This window comes from Stenella coeruleoalba (assembly GCF_951394435.1).
Source record: "Stenella coeruleoalba genome assembly, chromosome: 2".
Lineage (NCBI taxonomy): Eukaryota > Metazoa > Chordata > Mammalia > Artiodactyla > Delphinidae > Stenella > Stenella coeruleoalba.
Genome location: NC_137147.1, coordinates 173,484,166 through 173,500,127, shown reverse-complemented (window position 1 = coordinate 173,500,127; position 15,962 = coordinate 173,484,166). Strand labels below are relative to the sequence as shown.

The following is a 15,962-nucleotide window of genomic DNA, read 5'->3' as shown; positions in this document are numbered from 1 at the left end:
TGAGCAATAACGTAGAACGCTTTTCACTAATGTTAGAACGTAACACATCTGCAAGGCTGCATGTTGTAGGTTCACGTCATAGAGTCCATGCTAGGCTTTCTGCTTCCTTACAAATGAGGAAACTGAGGCCAAGAGATTAGCTTTGGGAAGGCACAAGCATATTAAGGGGCATATCCATTCAAACAGAGGCCATGGGACAGTCAGAAAAGACTAAGTATAAGCTTACAGACTAGGTGATGTAGGAGATCAGAGGAGAAGGCAGACATGATTAACATGGCTGTCAAAGGCATTATTGATGCAGGAGGTGTGATTTGGACTGTGCACCAAAGATGGATGTGCTTGGAAGATGCGAGAAGGGAGAACAGGCTGTGTCACACTCTGTCTTTCAGACACAGACCTTTTGGAGGTTAGCATATTCCTGGAAGAATGGTATTACCCTCTCTCTGAAGGCCCTGGAATGCCTCCTAATTGGGAACATGCTTTTCATCACATCTCACATGCTGACTTGCAACCCTGATAGAATAGTCATGTTTTTTAATGAGAAGGAAAGCAAAACAACTTTTTAGAGCCTCCACATTCTCTAAACAAATTGAAAGACTCAGTTACCTAAGGGGTTTTCTTAAATGCTACTGAATGTGTGTGAATAAACTCCAGATAACAAAATCTTCCAGAACAGGGTCATGTAGAACCGGCTGGAAGGTTTGATCTACCTAAGTGGTAACAACACGAGGCCATTACTGTGCTTTCTGGCTCCAGCCTCTCTCCTGAACTCTAGATACTATTGCCTACTTGATACCTCCACATGGGTAGCTACAGAGGCAGCTCAACTTGGTATGTTCAAAACCAAACTCTTGATTTTTCCCACAGACCCTGCTCCAAACGCCAGTATTCCTCATCTCCATCAGTGGCAACTCTGTTTTCATTCATTTGCTTCTTCCTAAACCCTGAAACTTCTTGACTCCCCTCTTTCTCTCATATATACATTCTTTCATTTTTTTCCCTCAAAACATATGCAGGTTATGACGGATTATCATCAGTCCTTCCAATATTATCTTTAATCAAACCATTACCTCTCACTTGTACTGTTGCAATAGCTTCCGTATGGACCTCCTTGCTTCCAGCTGCCACCCGCATTGTGTGTCCTTCGTGCAATAGCTCAGAGGGATCCTCTTAAAATAAGTGGGATTGTGTCACTTCTCTGCGCCAAACCTGTCAGTGGCTTTCCATTTTACATAACGTAAAATCCAAAGGCTTGTCAGTGTCTCTTCACGACTTGAATTCCCTGCTCCGTCTCACTCAGTGTGACCCAGACTCACTGGCTCCTTTGCTCTTCTGAGAAAACGCCTCCTTCAGCCTAGATGCACTTCCTCCGGAGACCTGCAGGGTCTGCTTCCTAGTCCCCTAGGTCTCTGCCTAAATACCACCTCATCCGAGAGTCCTTCCCTCACGGCCTGTGTTAAACAGCGCTTTCCCACAAATCATTCCCAGCAGGCCCACCAGGTATGGTGGTCCCAGCTGTGCCTGATAAATGGGCCCTGGGGCAGGAGGCAAGCCGGGGCCCAGGGCCGCGCCCACTCTGCTGACCAAGCCCTTTCCTCTCGCTCCATAAGAAGTCAACCCAGAAGAACACCTTAAAAGGTTTTTTTTTTTTTTTTTTTGCCGAAAAGGGGAACCTTTTAAAAATTTCACAGAGGCCTAGCAGTAACCGCCAATCTGAAGTTAGGTAGATGTGTAATTAGATACATACATACATAATTAGACACACATATACACATATATATGTAAATATACATATATATTGAGGTATATAAACATTTATATATGATTATATGTATTATTATATACATAGCCTCCTTCTCCAGCTTACCCACCCCCGACCAGAATGTAAGCTTAACAAGAACAGAAACTTTATTTTGTTCTCTTCAGAGTCACCCTGCTCCTGGAACAGTGCCAAACACACAGTGTGCAAAAACCAATAAGCAAATTTGTTGAATGAATTAACGGATAAGTCAATAAGTGAATTAGTTTATGTGTGTATGGGAAAGAATGTCATAAATGGGTCCGAGCATAGAAGTTCAAAAATTATTTAATATTTCTAGACGCTATTGTAAGATTTAAAACAGAATCGAAGACACAAGGAATGGAGATTCAATTTAGATGTTGAATTTCAATTTAGAAACAGTAGCACGTTAGGTATTTATTGAATGTGGTTGAAAAGAGGCTTTAGTTTTTGTAAAACTGCACATGTTCATTCAAAGTAATTGCTTATAAAATGTCCCAATAAGTTGTATAATAAAATCATTGATTTGACTTAAACGTACTTAACCAATAAATCCTGAAACAAAGGGATGTCTTTTTCATAGAGTTTTAATAAAGAGACATCATTCCTTTGTCCCAAAATGTTGTGGTCTGCAGTGAAGCAAATGACTAACTCATTTTCTTGAAAATCGGGGAGAAGTATTGTATCATGTAATCAGTCTAAAGAATGATCTTATTAAATAGCTGAACTGAAATCCAGAGAGCTCAAGTAATTTGGCAAATTGACATGAGGAGTAGGGAGTACACTCTGCTTGAAGTGGAATTTGTAACTCTCCACTGAGTTCACTGTTTTTGACCACAACATAGCATCTTCTCTTTGGTGGAACAAATGCTACCACTCACTGTTTGTACAAAATGTTCAACGTTACCTCTGGAAGCTCAGCCACATCCTTTGTCGTGTCCTTCCCACCTGTGTCATTTGGGGAAGTAGATAAACACACTATACAACCATGGGGAGAGCCTATTCCGTGACCACTCTTCCCATCCTATCTGTTTACCAGCCTGAAGCTAACAGTCAGGAAAGTGCCAAGGAAAGCTATTTATCCTCTCTATGGTTTATTCCATGGATTTTAGCATTCATAAAAAAGAAATCTAAACTGACTCTCTGTTGCCTGTTTTGTACTTTTGTGCTCTGTAAGTGAAAACTACTGTTCTTGCCTGGGTCTGCACAGACGCTCAGAATTAGTAGTCTGTATTAATGGTGTCATCTTTCAGACTGAAACAGAGCAATATATATCTGGCAGGGTTTTTCAAGAACTGTCTAACCTCTCACCAGTGAGACACACACACAGAGCGCTAAGCACTGAGTAAGCACTTGGTGAACAGGAAAGTTCAATTAACCCTCATTAGGCTTTATCATAGAAGAGCATGCTTGGCTGCAATACTCTTCCTAATCTGGTTTTAATTCCTCAGAAATCACGTACTGGCCAGTCATGAATGCTCTGAATCATGTAGTAGGAAGAAGAGCTTTTCGGATCTATAATTAAAAGGCTGTTTATACCACACATGCAATTATGTGCTCTCTATTATTAGCCCTTAAAGGTGCCTAGGCTGGGGCAGCTGCTAAATTAGTTCCATATGTGAATGGTTGTGCTACAGTATTACCTGCAGCTGCTGAGGATAGCAAAGTTTATCATTCTATTAACCCCACAATTAACCCTCATTACAGGGCCTGCTCGGTGCAGGGACACCCCCAGGATGTGTTGAGTTTGTTAACGGCCAATCCCATGACACAAGCAACCGTCCTTATCACTGCTGAGAAGGACGTGCCGACCACATATGCTTTTGGTTTAGAGCAAGGGTGGTTGCCTGATTCAGTGGCGGAGAGGGTCTTCAGCCACAGATGATGAATGGCGGAGGTGCACACACGCAGTCCGTGTCACTTCCAACTTTGCTGCTTTGCATTGCAATGTACTGACTCTCACAGCTGCAGCCGCTTACCCACGCTGCTTATCACATGCCGGGTTAGACCCCATGCTAACCCAGCCCCCAAATCATGGCCCTCGGCAGGAAGCACAGGAGATGCCCTAGATGAATTAGGTTAGCAATATAACTGGTTTTATGCTGACTTTTTACCTACTTTTGCCAAAAGCCTTCAAATACTGTCTTCATTGTTCTATGTTGGCTCTCAAGATCATAAACTGGGTCGTTTTAGGAGAAATATTTTCCTTGTTTTTAGTATTTAGTGGTGGTGTTGGCATAATCCCTGAGCACAGTGCCTCTCTTATTCTATTCGACTTGTTGTTGCTCGTTCTTGGAGAAATAGACATATGTTGACCTGACCCATCCATGCGATTAGAACATGCTATTAGTACAAAGACATTTTCTTAATTTGATGAGCAAATTTGTAAGTAAGATTAAGTGCATCCCACAGTTTGGTGTTTAAAAACTATTTTATTTTTTGTTCTTAGGAAAAAAACGTTCTCTTCAACCTCATTTTCCTGCATTGTTGGATCTGCCTCTCCTGCGTGTAGAGGAAGGGAGGGGCACATTCCTCGCCGCACCTCATCCACAGCCATCACCCAGCAAGGCTGATGGAGGCTGACAGAGTGTGATACTGGATCTCTTGACTTGCTTAGAAGTGGGCCAGTGGAGCCTGAGAGCAGATATGCCCCAGTAGGAGGAATCAGACTTGGTGGCTGGTGAGTCAGATTTTGGTTTACCACTATTCCTTTCACTTCCACCAACTTCGCTGAGAGTGGTATTCATGAGTCAGTGCAAAGTGTTCCTTCTTTATTTATCTCAGACTTCCTGGCCTCAGTCAATGAAATACAGCCGTTTTCACACTGCTGCCTTTGTTGGCCAGTGGAGTCCAGTGTCCATGATCACTTCACAGTGGTGAGTTGAGCTATGCGATCAAAGCTGACATCTCCCAAGTCATTTCCAATTAGCAGGGCTCTGTCTTAGATTGCTGAGTCTATATATGCACAGTGGAGGTGTAATGAAAAGCATACTGCATTGAGAGACAGAAAAACTGGCTCTGCTACACCCAAAACTGTGGCCTTTATCCAGTCCACTTAACCCTTCTGGACTTCAGTTTTCTCATCTGTCAAGTGAAGAAACTGGATTGGATCCTTTCCTTAGAAGAAGTAGGTAGATGATAGATAGATAGATAGATAGATAGATAGATAGATAGATATGATAGATTACAATCTGCATGGCATATACAGTGATGAGCAAAATAGAAACAGACTGTTTTTATGGGATCTCAAGTCTAAACAAACAAATACATGCATGCTTAGAGATGATTACCTACTGTGTTACCTTCAGGGTTCTCTGAGAAAGGATAGCAGAGTGAGAGGAAAGCTCTCTCTAAGGAGGCGATGGTTAGACAGAAATATGAAGAGGACAAAAGGTACAACATGTAGGAGCATATGTATGAGTTTGAGGAACGAAAAGAGACCTTTGTGTTCAGAGGTAGTAAGTGACAGAGGAGAGCAAAGCAAAACAAAACCAGACTTGCCAGCAGCAAGGAGGTGAGGATGAATCCCTGCAAAGTTTATGAGGAGCCAGATCAAACTTTCTGAAATACACGTGCAGTGCAATTCAGTGGAAGAGCCGGAAGCAGGGAATTGTGATGACCCAAACATATTTTAAAATGCTGATACCAAGTCAGAGGAGGAATTCAGAGAAGGACTCCGTTAGAAGTCAGAGGGGTAGGAAAGGAAACAGAGTCGACCAGTAGAGAGAAGATGAGTTAGTATAAATGCTTAGCCAGAAGAGCAATGCAAACTTACAGAGAGACGGACAAATCAGAGGGAAGCCATAGGAACTGTAGAGTGATATTCATTCTTTCAATAGTGAGAATAAAGGGAAGCCAGCAAAATTACAGTGTTGGGAAAATTGTGAAAATGCCAGGACCAGTTGCCCTGACGACGAGGGCCCGCACTTTGATGGTGGAGATGTAAAAAAAAAAAAGGAAGAGAAGAAAAAGAACCAAAGCCCCTGAAGAAAATAGTAATTAAGGATAGAGCTACATACACTCCGTCCAGCTTTCCCCGAGGAAAGGTGGGTGCCTCAAATAAAAGATGATATCAGGAGGGGAGGAATTGATAATTTGAACAAAAAGGTTAAATTGAGTCTGCTGGCCTCAAAGCTTCTGGTGGTACTGCAGACCTGCTTTTCTCACCCTGGTTTATTCTTAACCAATTTTAATAAATCCAGGAGTTGCATTCCCCCCTCCCTCCCCCACATCCACCCTACCCCCACCCCTAGCAAATTGCCAAAAAGACTTCAGAAATCACTCTACTGCAATGTGCAGAGGTATCACCTGGAGACCTGAAAATGTCGATTCTAGTTCTACATGTCCGAAGTGAGCCTGAGAGTCTGAGATTCTGTGTTTCTAACAAGCCCCTAGGTGACATTGATGCTGGTCCACAGACAACACTTTCGAGTAGCAGAGCTGGGGAGAGTGAGAGGATTTAAGGAGAAAGTTAAATGGCTGTGAGAGTAGTTCAGGTTAGAGATGACAGTATCGTGTTTGACTAAGGCAGTTACCAGGAAGCTGAAGAAATATAAACAGAATGGAAAATATTCTGTAGGTCAAATTAGCAAGATTGGTGACAGATTAGATGGACAGGAGCAAAATGAGGAAAAGGCCCTTATTTCTAGCTTGAGCAAGTGAGTGTGTGTATAGTTACTGGAACAGGTCAGCTTCAGTGAAGTTTAAGGTCACTGCTGGCTCTAAAATCTGGAATTCTAGGTCACAGACTTTAGGACTTTGTTTGGACTCAGTATTTTCACAGATAGCGTTACCCAGCTCTGGAAACACCATGTTATGGTCCAGTGATAAGCAGCATGGTTTTGGAGTCAAGCATGTTTGGGGTTTTGTCATAGCAGTCCCAAGTCGATAACGCTCTGAGACTCACTTTCCTCCTCCACATAATTTGAATACGTAATATCTGCATGTTAAGGTTGCTATGAGAACAAAATGAGAAAATGCAGATGAGCTCAGCCTACTGGCCAGCACATAATAAATGCTATCATCACCATCATTACATCATAATGGTAATTTTCTTGAAGAGCAAGAAAAATTTGGTTTACATTATGTGTTTTTTTAGAAATTTTAAAGTTGAATCAAAATATTTAAAACATGAAGAAATGACTATAAAATATATTTTTTTAAGTAGTTGAATAGCTGATTATCCTGGTTTTCTCTTTTAAATAACTTAATGCCTCCATTAAATGAACGAATTGAGGCTACTTATCTTTTTCCCTGTTACTTCACTACCACCTGTAAAGAGAACTGGATCAACGAAGATATTTTTCCAGGGCATGGATTTTTATCCCCTGTGTACTGTGGTGAGCCGTTCTCCCTCTCCCTAATCTCTCCTCCCTCCCTCCCTCCCTCCCTCCCTCCCTCTCCCCCTGCAAGTCTGTATGTCACTTCTGTGCAGTAAATGTTTTGTGTTCCCAGACTTGTCGCAACATCTCAGTCTCCAAAAGTTCCCAGTAAATGCTTCTAAAGGAGTGAATTGCTACACGGCTATTAAACGAGCCAGGATGTAGCCCCTGATCCTGCTCATCCAGGAAGAAGACTCTTTCCAGGTCTCTAGGTTCGGTTTTGTAGGTGATAAGGACACAACAGCTCCAGCAGACCTGGAGCTCAGTGGCGTAGTCCTAGAAGGTGCCTGTGGTCCAGCCGCTTGATTGAATTTAGTGAACCCTAGCATCCTAGAGATACCACACACCCAGATAAACAGCTCCTTCAATACCTGTAGCCCAGTGGAGCGAACTCAAGCCAACTTGCTAAACAGAGCTTTGCTTCTAAGGGATGTTATATGTGTTTCCATCGATGTGTTGGGTAAAGATTCTTATCGTTATAGGTGAAATCTACATTTGATTACACCTAAGATTACAGCAGTTTCCTCTTCAGGGGTGCTCTGTAGTCCTGTAAATCACTCCCTGACTCTAAAAAAACCTCAGATGGCAGCACTTACTCTCAGTATGATGTGCAAATTGGACTCTTAAAACTACTCACTGCAACCTACTGCTGGCAATCAAGGTGAACATTTTTTGACAGGTCACTAGATTTCTTTCCATTTAAGACTGTCTTGTTTATCCATTGCAGTATGAGGGTTTGAATGTCCCTGTAGTGCAAAACAATGCTTGAAACTCTCTGCCATCCAAATGGCTGTCCCTGCCCAGGTTGCTTCCTGTGGAAAAGTTCAGGGGTGGAAAGGGTAACACAAAGTGGGTGCCCATGTCCCTGGGGAACTGATGTTTACTGACTGAAAATGTTTCTTATCAATTTGCTTTCATGATGTTGCATTTTACAACCAAATTATAGTCTGACCAGTAGTTTTGGGTTGCGGCAGGATTTATCACCCCAGCTGCCACTGCTATAAATTTGCCAGTGAAGTAATTGAGTGCAAACAATATGTGTGTCTTCCAGAGAGTTTTTCTAACACATGAAGCATTTTATATTTTTAGAGTATTTATTTAACCAAAGGAAACACATGGAAAATGAGAGGAAATAGACATCAGTTTGTGTTTTTGCTCACTTCCCCACAAAACCTTTTGAATGACACTTTAAAAATATAATTTGAAAAATCTTGTAGGGAATTCCAGTTAAATATAGTAAAAAGTAGCTAGGACCCACCCTATTTTTATTTGTAAGTAGAATGCCATAAAATTAACTTCTGGTGATTTATTCTAGACAGAAATCTGTTTGAATTATACTCTTCTGTGTTTTCAGAAAGAGGAAAGAAGTTGGAACTTACTATTTCAATTTAAGTTTTTAATGAAGGCTGGTTATCACAGAAACATGCATTTTAACGAAGATTGCAGCTCATTTGGTTTTGAAGGCCTGGTGTTTCATGATAGTAATACATTATATGTAACTACCCACGTTCATGGCATAAGGAAGGCCAGTTACTGAAGTCAGAATGTGGTGGTACATTTATTTTTTTTTTAAGGTGGAAAAAATGATCAGGTTTTCTTTTCTCATTTCTGACTGCTCAGAGCCCCCTCTGAGTGCGCTTACGCTTTCTATCGTTGGAATGTTCCCCGAGTCAGAGTCAGAAAGCCGGGCTCCACTGTGAGCGGGCTGGCCTTGGCAAGGTGCCCACGCCTGTAAAGGAGGGTTTACGCTGGATGAGCCCAAGGATTCCCTCCCATAGTGACAGTCTGTATCCTGGGACTCCCCCCTTTTAAAAAAATGCCACTCCTCCCAGAGGTGGCTGGGTGCCTTCTACACATTTTCAGAGATATGAGGAGAGTCAGTGAAACTTAAATATATCAATCTTAATTCCTTGAATGAATAACTTTGGAAAATTAACACATTGAAGTTTACCTGACTTTTCTAAGTGTGCCCCACCCTTCGAGAGATGGACTTAGACACAGACACTGCAGTTAGTGAACTTCCCCACCCACTGCAGTGAGGTGGCGAAGGAAAGCGCCGGGCTTCAGTCAGGAAGAAACCCAAGGTCACGAACCCAAACAAATTTCAGCCTACAGTGTATCACCCTCCCTTTCTTCATTCTTTCCCACTTATATATGGGTAAAAATTAAGACAATTCATGTAGTAAATATTAAAATGTCAGATAATAGGATATGGACCATTTTAGCAAGGATCATGGATGGAGCCTAAAGAACATGTCACCATGTATACAATGGTATAAGTTTTTACTATTAAAAGAAAAAATAAAAGGCCAACCAGCAGTTTCAGTTTCAAGAAACCCTTAAACTACCTCGGAGAAAGCAGTAAATGTTATTTAGGGAAAAAAAAATTCAACCGAGTGGTCTCACTTACATCTCAGTTCTAATTCATCATCACATCATGTTGGCTATACCCTCAAAACATCAAGACTATTACCATTTACACCACCCCCTCTACTTCCACTCCGATCCAGCCCACCGCTACCTCCTGCCTGGATTGTGCAGGATGTGCCCCAGCATCTGCCCTGGCCCTCTGTCATCTGTTCCCAACACAGCAACAGAAGTGATGCTGTTAAAACCAGTTCATGTCATTCCTCTGTTCCAGTGGGATAAATAAAGTGTGGTACATCTAGACAATGGAATATTATTCAGAACTGAAAAGAAATGAGCTATCAACCCATAAAAAGACATGGAGGAAACTTAAATGTGTATTACTAAGTGAAAGAAGCCAGTCTGAAAAGGCTATGTACCATATGATTCCAACTGTATGACATTCTGTAAAAGGCAAAACTATGGAGACAGTAAAAAGATTAGTGGTGGCCAGGGGTTAGGGAAAAAGATGGGATGAACAGGTGGAGCACAGAGGATTTTTAGGGCAGTAAAATTATTCTGTAGGATACTGCAGTGGTGGATACATATTATTATAAATTTGTCCAAACCCATGGAATGTATAACACCAAGAGTGAACCCTAATGTAAACTATGGACTTTGGGTGATAGTGATGTGTCAGTGTAGGTTCATCAGTTGTAACAAAAATGTACCACTTTGCTGGAGGATGTTGATAATGGGGAAGGAATGCATGGGTGGAGCAAGGGTTATATGGGAGATCTCAGTAACTTCCTCTTAATTTTGCTGTGAACTTAAAACTGCTCTAAACCTAGTCTATTAAAAAAGTTCCGAAATAAGATAGTGGTGATGGTTGCCAAACACTGTAAATTTACTGAATGCCACCTAATTGTACACTTTAATATGGATAAAATGATAAATTTTATGTTACGTGTATTTTACCACAATTAGAAAAATCATTTGGGAGAAAAACAAACAAAAAACTTCCTAATGATGTTGAATAGGAAAAATCTACACTCCTCCTGTGCATTTCTCTCCCTTACTTATATTACTACCGCAGTCAAAACATTTCTGAGCCCAGATGTGTGTGGGGTTTTCCCCACCAAGCAATTCTCTGACACCAGCTGAGTGTCCGATAATTCAATTCAATTCTGACACTAATGGGTGCTAGTGCAGACTGCACAGGTTAAGGGCTCAGTCCCACAAGGTGTCCCTCCCATTTAAGATGCAAGTCGCAAGTAGCAGGTGCCCAGGCTACTCCAACTTCTGTCTGACTTGGCTACTGATCAGAGGTTCCCATGACCTCTCCCTACCTTGGATTTGATTATTTGCTAGGACAGTCACAGACTCAGAGAAATACTTGTGTCAAAAAAAGAATTGTAAACAAAGACGCACTTTTAACAAAATTTTTCAGAAAAAGAGGGATGAAAATGAAAACTTTGGAATGCAAAAGAAAGTAAAAGAATATAACACAACAGAGAGTGACATAATAAAAGGGTATTATTAGTATTGAATAACTATGTGTTAATAAACTTGATAGCCTAGATCAAGGGTTGGCAAAGTGCCAAATAGTAAATATTTTAGGCTTTGTGATTTATTTATTTTTCTTTTTTCATTTTTTACAATTCTTTAATAATGTTAAATCCATTCTTCACTCACAAACCAAACAAAATGGACAGCAGGCTGTAGTTTGATGACCTCTGGCCTAAATGGATGGGTAAATTCTTGGAACTATATGAAATGTAAAAGTGATAAAATAAAAAGGAGAACTTTAATATGTCACTAAATATTAAAGAACCCAAATTTAAAGTATTAAACAATTGCACACAAAACAATACATGTTTTATAACATATAAGCAAAGTGTACTTTGAGTACGTTCATTAATTCGTTCAACAAATATTCATTAAGACCTTATTACATGCCAGACACTGTTCAAAATTCCAAGGAGGAAAAGAGATCGAAATCCCTGGAAACTCCTTTTCTCTTTCTACTTTATTGTGCATAATTTATTCAGATATGCATAATTTTTTCACTTAGTTTTGAGTTACTAATTCTCTTTTTAACTGCATCTACTTTGCAGAGCAGTTTAAATCATCCACTGCATTTTACATTTCAATTATTACTTTTCCTTCAGTTCTAGAGGCATTTCCTTGAAACTCTTATCTGTTAGAATCCTTTGAGGACAGTGTCATTGTTCTTTAGTTTTTGAAATTATTTTCACTTATTTTTGTTTACTTTGGTCTAATGCCTGAAGATATTAACTCTTATACATAGTAGTTATTGGTATTTTTCACTTGTCTTAACCGGTTTAGATAATTCCATGATCATCGTCATTCACCTACTCATACTATGAGCTAGAATATATATATAAGAGCTAGAATAATTGTACAGTGATCCTAGGAGAGAAGGAATAAAAAAGTATAAGGTTAAAGCATCTCTTTAACTTGACAACTTGAAGTTTCTTTACTTCTGACAACCTGAAGTATGAGAAAACTATAGAAGAATGTTGTAGCTGTTTTAAAAGTCAGTCTAGAAATCAGATTTAGTCAATCTAGTTAAATAACAAAATAAATTTAATGAATTCAATGGAAAAAAATGCTGATGACTTGCACGAATTCAAAAACATATGTAATAAAGCTTCTTGACATTGGGTTTGGCAATGATTTCTTAGATATGACACCAAAGGCTCAGGCAGTAAAAGACAAAATAGACAAATTGCACTTCATGGAAATTTTTTTTAAATTGTGCATCAAAAGACACTATGAAGAGAGTAAAAAGGCAACCCATGGAATGGGGAACGTATTTGCAAATCATGTATCTGATAAGGGATTAATATCCAGAATGCATAGAGAACTTTTAACAAAATAAAAAACAACCTGATTCAAAAATAGGCAAAAGACAAATAGACATTCCTCCGAAGAAGATGTAAAAATGACCAATTAGCACATGGAAAGATGTTCAACATCACTAACCTTTAGGAAAATGCATATCAAAACTATAATGAGATACTACCTCACACCAATTAGGATGGCTACTATCAAAAAAAAAAAAAGAAAAGAACAAGTGTTGATGAGGATGTGAAGAAATTGAATCCTTTGCAATGTTGGTGGGAATGTAAAATGGTACAGCCACTGTGAAAAACAGTATGGTGGGTCTTCAAAAAATTAAAAATAGAATTACCATATGATTCAGCAATTGTACTTCTGGACATATACTCAAATGATTGAAAGCAGCGTCTCAAAGAGATATTTGTACATGCAGCATCATTCAAAATAGCTAAACTATGGTAGCAACTCAGATGTCCATCTATGAATGAATGGATAAGCAAAATGTGATAAATACAACTACATAAACTGGAATGTTATTCTGCCTTAAAAAGGAAAGAAATTCTGACATATGCCACAATATTGGATGAATCTTGAGGTCTTATGCTAAGTGAAATTTGCTAGTCACAGAAAGACAATGTGTATGATTTCACTTATATGAGGTATTTAGAGTAGTTAAAATGATAGAGATAGAAAGTGGAATGGTGGTTGCCAGGAGCTAAGAGAAGGGGGAATAGGGAATTATTTTTTAATGGGTATAGAGTTCCAATTTTGCAAAATGAAGAGTTCTGGAGACTGGTTGCACAACAGTACAAATATACTTAATATGACTGAAGTGTACACTTAAAAAATGCTTGAGATAGTAAATTTTATGTGTATTTTACCACAATAAAAAATATGTACTGAATCTTCTAATTTTAAATGGTAAAAATTAGAATTTTTAGTTTTATTATTTAAAAATAAGTACATGCAATCCTAATCTATGCAAAAGTAATTATTATTAATTGCTTTTAAGGACACAAACATCAAAGAACATATACAGTTGAATAAACATGTTTCTGTATGGAATTACCTTGGAAAGACATATTTTATCAAAGTGATGTTTATTTTTCACAAAATTTTCTAGAAATAATTCTTTGAAAGATTCAGAACTCCATCAAGAATTATTTGCAACAACCTTAATTAATACATACCTGCACGTTTTGAAGATAGATTTTAATTCTTGGAAAATGAAGTCATTCCTAAGTGAATATGTGAATAAGAAAGTTATCAAGTTGAAAAATCACTATTTGGGGTGCAAAAAGTTTAATTTAAAAGTGATTTTCTAATAAGGTTGTAAATTAGGATTGGGATTGGTAAAATTATTTTTTCAATTTCCTTTCCCTCACAATAATGGCATAGTTCTTAAGAAACGTTATTTGAATGTCAACTTAGTTAGGTGTATTTATCCTTTTTTAATGCCCGAATTTAAATTTTGATTGTTTATGAGTCATATTTTACACTAACGATGTTGTTTTATTTTATTATTTATATTTTTAAATCATATAATTAAAATTATAAATTTGACTTTTAGCTAATATTCCTTTGAATTGGCACGTCAGTAGAGTACAGAGAGAAAAACTGAATTTTTTCTAAATTTTTTTCTTCATTCTCCTATTTTCTGTGTCATCATCATTGTGAGTCCTTAAGGATTTCATTGCATACCAATGTCAGCTTTCTTTTATGCATACTTTTACAAGAATCTCTTTTATTTGTGTTTCAATATTTTATTATGCTTTCAGTATTCACATCTATCATTTATTAGAATATATTCATTCTTCTAAAAATATAAGATGAATTTTGCCAACCCATTATATTAAGAAAACCTCTTACTATGGTTTGTAGAAAGTTATCTTAATATCACACAAATTAAATACGTATGTATTTGATTACATAACTACATGCACTCTGCACTCAAAATAGTGTTAAATGCTAATATATTGAAAATACACAAGAAAACAAGTTAAAATATACATTCACCTAAATGAATCTGCTAAAGGAGAAGCAGGCTGGAATACTTGAGCTTGATTAAGGGACATGAAAGTGAAAATACTACATAGATTACAGTCTCAAGGAGGATTGAGAAGCTAAGGCTAGAAGAGGTTACCCCTCCCCCACCCCGCCATCACCAGAAGGACATGAAGCAGGATATGTCCTTACAGTACTACTGACTCTAGGCAAATCCTTACCCTGTAACACCTGATGCAACACAGTTGTCAAAAGAACGGGTGCTCAAATTGTGTTGCTTTCTTAATTTTCAAACACTATTTATTCAACTACCAATTCTATTATCAATTTATAATTAGTTATAATACTTGCGTGTATTTATATCCACAATGTTCATTCTTGTTAGAAGAGAAAGGGCAGTTTTAAGCAAATGTTATGCTTTATAATCTTTCTCTGTGATCCTTCTATTCATAAGTAGTATATTCAATCTCACAGATAAATTATGACAGTCATTTTACAACAGAGCTGATCTCTTTTCTTCTTTTACTTCAGTTGCTGCTGTCATAACCTTTATATATTATTTTCAATGCTTAAGTTTCTGGGTATGTCTATGGTATTTCTCAAAGTTATCTCTAGGCTGGCTCTGTGAAGTAATAATTAATAATTCCTTTGTATCATTCAACAAATATTCTATCGAGCACACTTCCCACGCCAGGCTTTGCTGTTTATACGAGGGACTTGAAGGCAGCCGCAATTCTAGGAAAAGTTGCTGCACACGATCCTTATGGCAGGGCAGCTCAAAGACTACAGGTTTAGAGAATGCCCCTACTCTTGGGGAGCTTAGAATATCCTCTAGGGTCACTATTCCACTTCATTTGTTATCTGTGAAGGAAAAGTTCACCAAAATTTACCACTAAAATTCTACTAGCGATGAAAAATATCTTTAAACCAAATCAGTTGTCTTTGTTTTGATTGCTTGAGTATAATAATTGTTCCCCACGCTGTCTCTGCCTTTGCAGTCATAGAGCACATCTCTCCGTGCTAAGCCTTGACCTTAACACATGGGAAGTGTGAAATCTAGCTGATCAGCACAATTATGGGTGGCTAATTATTAAGTCTAATAATGTGTATATGTTTTTGAAAGTCTTATTTGTGTGAAATATGTTATCTCATAACAGAATATGATTGGGGCAATGAAGAGTGGATATAATTAAAAGGTATATGTATGTCAGACAAATCTTTGATTTGAGCTTAATCCTTGAAAGAGATCTTCCTGGCCTGACTGTGGCTGTTTTTATTTAGTGTTGCTTGATGTAGGTGGAGTGTTTTATTATATGTTCTGCCTTTGGAACGAAGGAAAACAAAGGAGGGAATTCCTAGAATCTCAGAAATCAAACCTGAAAACAACCAACTATTCATTTTCCATCCCTTGTTAGTACAGATGTTAACTTTATTCAGTGTTAATATTCAGTGTTTATTCAACTTCATAATAAAGTTAATATTAACTTTATTAACTTTATTCAATTTCCGTGTCTTATAGAACAGTTTAAAATAGCATAAATTAGAAAATAGCTCTGATTGGAAACATTTGCTTTTACCTCCTATTT

General features: G+C 38.3%; 1 long non-coding RNA gene across 1 annotated transcript in view; it reads left to right on the top strand.

The window, feature by feature from the left end:
• Positions 1-15,962, top strand: part of LOC307182590 — a 110,151-nt gene that overhangs the window by 33,065 nt on the left and 61,124 nt on the right. The window contains exon 2 of the long non-coding RNA XR_013827213.1: positions 4,230-4,460. This is a non-coding gene — a long non-coding RNA (uncharacterized lncRNA). The remainder of the gene's footprint in view (positions 1-4,229; positions 4,461-15,962) is intronic.